This window comes from Cnephaeus nilssonii, assembly GCF_951640355.1.
Source record: "Cnephaeus nilssonii genome assembly, chromosome: 1".
Taxonomy (NCBI): domain Eukaryota; kingdom Metazoa; phylum Chordata; class Mammalia; order Chiroptera; family Vespertilionidae; genus Cnephaeus; species Cnephaeus nilssonii.
Window position 1 is genome coordinate 74,898,603 of NC_137072.1, and position 6,000 is coordinate 74,904,602.

The window sequence follows — 6,000 nt, forward strand, 5'->3', positions numbered from 1 at the left end:
CAGGATCTGAAATCCAAGCACCAGTCAAGGAATCATCTTTAATGAGCAGGAAGTTTTGAGCTTGATCATTTCTAGCATTAGGCGTTAGGACAGGTGATTCTGCTCCTGACAGAAGAGCATATCCTTTGTGCGTAGGAAAGTCTGTTTTAGGGTTGGGACTAGCACTACCACCAGCATGGTTGTTATTAGTAGAGAGACTAATGGCTTTATCCAAGGAGTCAGTAGATTTACCTGAAGGGGTGATACCGAACTTTGAAGCTGAGATCATGTCAGCTACACTGTCTTCACTAAAGTCAATAGACTCCGCAGTTCCAGGGTGATTGATGGAAACCATAGGGGTGATATTGCTCTGGAAATTGGCTGTTTCAAACACAGGAGTTCTTTCAATATCCATTTTGGCTTTGGCTTCATTGGTAGTAATTATGGTATGGGTTCTACGGTCACCTCTGTTGTCCATGAGGTTTGTGCTGTCCACTGCAAAGGGCTTTACTTCATATTTGAATAAGGGATTGGACATATTAGGGATGTCAGAAAGAAGGATGATTTTCTTTCCTGATGTTTGGGCATAATCTGCATCAGAGTTAGGAGAGAGAACTTTTCTTCTAACTTCTGTTGTGGAAGTGTCTGGGTGAATGAAGATGACTTCTTCTACAACTTCATCATCTTGGTCCATATTTGCAATTTTTTGGACCACAGGAATAACAAATTCAATTTCATCAGTGTTAATAGACTTAAAATTGTTCTTGTTAGTTTTGAGATATGCATTGGCAGGAGTATTAGAATGGTACTTAGTTATTGAATCATCTACTTTAAATCCAGTTGCTTCAACAATATTGTTATTGTTAGGTGTTGTGATGTTTTCTATCTGAACAGTTTGTCTGCCCTCTGTTATTGTACCATTCTTTGAAGGCCAAGTTATTTTAAAGTTAATATTGGTGTTTGTCATTGGCTCTGTGGGGTTAGACTTAGCATAATGCTTTGTAGAAGTGATGCCATTTGTTTTGAAAATAATTAAATCCCCCTCATGCATCATATTTTTAGCTATAGCTAACATTGTTTTGGTATCATCAGGGTTATTAATAAAATTATTGCTTTCCTTATACCTTCTATAATTAAGAACAGGATTTATGGTATTGACATAGGAAATAGTATTAATGGGGTTGGTATTGGAAATAGCTTCATTGACATTAGTGGCAATCACGATAGATTTGGAATCAGCCTTGTTATAAGCATTCAGAATAGGAATAGTTTCAAAGTCATTCCTATTTTTGGCAGAGGAAATGTTAGGTGCTTTAGTATTAACTGGAGTTCTTTCATGATTTTTTATGTCTATAGCATCAATCACAATAGAATTGTCTCTCTGTAGAAGACCAGGAATGTTGCTTGCAGTTTTTCCATATCTTTCCAGGTAAGTAGTATCAGTTTTAATTATGTCTTTGTCTTCCATGTCGGGAACATCAAGCAGAGTTGTATAATTTTCTAGGATATCTGTGGCATCAGTTTTTTCTGTATAACCTTTTTTCATAAGCGGTGAGGTGTCAATAAATGATATAGTTTCTGGTTCTGCTTCTTCCTCACGAGTAGTGGTATAAGTTCCAAGGGGGTTGTTTGTATTTGATATGGCAATGGTACCCTCATCTGCAGAAGTAGGGAACTCATTCTTAGCACTTTGGATGTATGCAGCAGATTTAGAGGCAAAGAATGGTTTAGATCTTCCAGTGGACGGGAAGAAGGGTTCAAGACTCTGGTTTGCTTTGGAGTCTCTCTGTAAGGGGGGAATTGCAATGGAATCAGACTTATACTGGTGGGTGGTCATGGATACAGGCGCTGAGATGCTATTATTTCCAGAAATAGTTATTCTGCTCTGTGTCATTCTGGAGTTGGTTGCAAATCTGGAAATTGTGGTACTGACAGAAGAAGTGTCCTGCATAGCAGCAGATGAAGGTGAAGCATTGCTCTTTGGAACCTTTTCCAGAGTCGAATTGTATACTGTACCCTGAGCATAAGCAATGCTAGCTGAAGTCTGATTAGTTGAAGGATTACTTGGTACATAATCCCATATTGGCTAACGTTATATATGTTAGCTTGAAGAGTCTCTGAGCAATTTCTCATTAAAAGAGATCCAGAGAGCCTTGTTACTCTATCAATAGCCCCAGAGTAGCTATTTGAATTGTCTGTAGGTGCAGATATTTATTTTGTTCTTAGGATGGAAAAGAGTTGACTTGCTATTGGCTGTCTGACAAGGACAAAGGTGGATTGGCAGACAGATGCTGATTTGTCTATTTCCTAACTCCATCATACTAAAGAGAAAGAAGTACAACATTTTTGTGATGTTCCCCTTGTAAATTATATTACATTAAAAACTTGAAATTAATAGTTACTGTGTTAAATTGATCAAATAAGCATTCTGAAGGTCTGTTTATCCATTGGTTGTTAAGTTAATCAAGTTATAAGTATACACACTATCAATGTAAAAAGGAACAGCTAGTATGTTAAGATTAAGTACTCTCCGTAAATATACTATAAATCCAGGTGTCCCAAAGTAAGCATTCAGTAAGGAATTTCTTACAATATAAAAAGTATAGAGAAGTCCCATTCAAATCCTATACTATCATGCGTTATAACTTCTGTTTTCTTTACTTCATTATGCATATGATTAATTTTAAAAGAAGGAAATTTATAAATAGAAAGTAGAATTTCAAATATACAATGATGTTTGCTTAGCAAGATATTCTTTCTTGCATTAAACATAAGCTGATGATTGGAATCTATTCTTTCCCTCCATCTAATTTTTAGTTCCATAAAGATATTGTTACCCAAAATACTGAAACTTACCAGGAAAGCCACAAAATTCAAGATGGTCATAGTCAGAACTGGGGTCTTCATTTTGTCTTGCTACTCCCTGCAATGAAGGTGCAAAATTGTCCTATGTTACATAACATAAAAAATAATTTGTATTTTATTTTAATATTATTGACATTAACTAAAATGATGGCTTACCTAATAAGATAAACACAGTGCTCAAGTAATTTTAGTGCTTTATTACAAATGATAATACGTGGGATAGAATACTCTAATTGTGAAGGTCAATATCATTTTAACCAATCAGTGTAAATAGGAAGAAGTTTAGCTATCTTTTACAACTTATAGGGAATCAAGGAGTAAACAATCAGACTAACAAACACATTTTGGACAGAATACTTCAGTGAGGACTTCATCATATAAATTCACCTTTGTTCTCATGTTAATAATGATCTATTTGTTACATTTTCAGGACCATTTAGACAAAAGTTAATTTATTGATTCTATACTCATCCATAGTTTTAAATCTATCTAAATATATAGATTTCTTTAAAAATAGTTGTAAGAAAGAATAGACATTTGATGAAAGAATGGCTCCAAACTCGATTTATTCAAACATTTACCTTGCAAAGGACCTCTTCTTTCCGCTACCTTCAGCAACAGCATGGAGATGAAATCCTTGCAAAAAACTTCTAAATCTAAGAAACAAGCTCTGCACTCTTCCTCCTTTTTTATTTCAATGGAGAGAGAAAAAGCTTCACATATAAGGGATTGCTTCTGAGCTAATCCCAAAACAAAAGAAAGGAGAGGGCGTGGCTGTTGGCTTTTGTACAAGCATCTCTCAGGCATATAGTGACTCTATTAGCTTATCTACTTGAAAGGGGCAAAGCTCATGTTTTAAATATTATGAAGCCTTTTAAAAATTAACTCTCTAACCTCTACTGCCATGTCTTCCCTATTTTCCTGTTACTTTTTAGAAAAACTGATCCTTCTTCTGCTTCCACAGCAAAAATTGGATTCACAATAATATCATTTAACATGTATTGCCATTTATTAGTTTACATTGGGATTTACCCTATGAGGTCTTGGTTTTGGTAAAGACAGAATTCTATTTTGTTGAGTGACAATTACGTTTATAATACAGAAGAAGAATACATTTAAAAAAATATCAGGCTTATGCCAATGTCACTAATCATCAGAGAGATACAAATTCAAACAAAAAATGAGATATCAACTCACACCTGCCAGAATGGCTACCATCAATAAATCAACAAACAAGTGCTGGTGAGGATGTGGAGAAAAGGGACCCCTAGTCCTAGTACACTGCTGGTGGGAATGCAGACTGGTGCAGCCACTATGGAAAACAGTATGGAATTTTCTCAAAAAATTAAAAATAGAAGTGCCTTTGGACCCTGCAATGCCACTTCTGGGAATATCCTCAAGAATCCCACAACACCAATTAGAAAGAATATATGCTCCCCTATGTTCTTAGCAGCGTTATCTACAATAGTCAAGATCTGGAAATAGCCCAGGTGTCCATTAGTAGGTAAGTGGATAAAAAATCTGTGGTACATTTACACAGTGGAATAATACTACATGGCTGTAAAAAACAAGGAAATACCCTTTGCAACAGCATAGGTGAACCTGGATATTATTATGTTAAGTAAAATAAGCCAGTCAGAGAAGGACAAGTACCACATGATCTCACTTATATGTAGAACCTAATGAACAAAATAAACTGATGAACTAAATAGAAACAGAGGCATGGATACATAGAACAGACTGACAACTGTCAGACAGGAAGGAGGAGGGAGGGACTGGATGAAAGAGGTGAAGGAATTAGCCAAAGAACATATATACATGACACCGACAATGGTGAGGTGATGGCCAGAGGGAAGTAGAGTCTTGGGCTGGATAAAGGTGGGCAAAGGCGGAGGGAATGGGGACATCTGTAATAGTGTCAACAATAAAAATAAAGTAAAAATATTAAAAAATAAAAACATTTAAAAATAACAGGCTTATAACAACCTTTTTTTCTGTCTTTGTACATGATTTATGTAATTGCCATGCTGACCTCTCAGGCATCTGCATCCTTTGATAAGCTTAACACTGGTTAATAGAACAGTCAACTCCAGTTTCTGAAGCAAATTGTCTATTTATGTGGACTCCACCAAAATACAATATCTCTGTTGTGTCATTTGCTAATAAGGTAAGTCAGTGGTATATATTTGAAAGCCTCCATAAAAAATATGCACTTGAATTGTTATTGACTTTCAGTTTATGCTAAGCAAGGTATGGTGCAATAATACTTTTATAAAACATATAGAGAATCCTTCTGAACTTAATTGGCTATCACTTTTCATCTGAAGATATCTTAAAATTTACTTACTGGCAATTACAACTGTTTTTTTTACCCTGCATATTTCTTTTATATCATGTAACCCTAAAATTCAATAATGGTTATGATATGTGGGTTTTACTAGGTCTTACTAGGTAGAAAGACAAAGTCAAATTTTTTGTAGTTTTTATTTCTCAAGCTTCTTTAATTTCCTTATTCTCTGGCTCATCCTAATACTTTTCTGTAGCTGACATTCTTCTATTATGCATTGGAACAAGTACTGAATTTCCAAAGTGATGTCCAAGACTGTCACTGAATTGTTCTTTTTATCCGCAGAGTATTGTTGTACAAAGAATTTATGTACATTATAAATTACCTTCAAGTCAAAAGCAATGTGCCATGAGTTGAACAATTATAATGCTATCACTTTAGCAGCTTGGAAATACCATTCCCATGACATTGAATATTTCTCTTTAAGGAAACTGAAGTAATTGTTGGAAAGCTGGTGCAATAATACATACTTAAGGATAAAATGTTCATTCAATTAAAGATGACATTTGCAGGTCATTTCATTTCAAGTAAGCCTTCAGACTCTGACTCAGAATCCCTGGTTGGCACTAATTCATTTTCATAAGATCTAAGTTAGCTAAGATTTCTGCCTCATAGGTTTCCAAAGGTGAACCTGGAAGAATGAGATCAAAGCTTTGTTAAGAAACTTTATCTTTGAAATTCTTTTTCTGTATTCCAAGTAGTCCTAATCCATTGTCCCCTTCATCCAGGTGAATACTTCATTTGTTTTTTCACATGCTATCCAGTTAATGACCTACTCACTGTTTCTGGAATTCGTTCTCTATAATGAA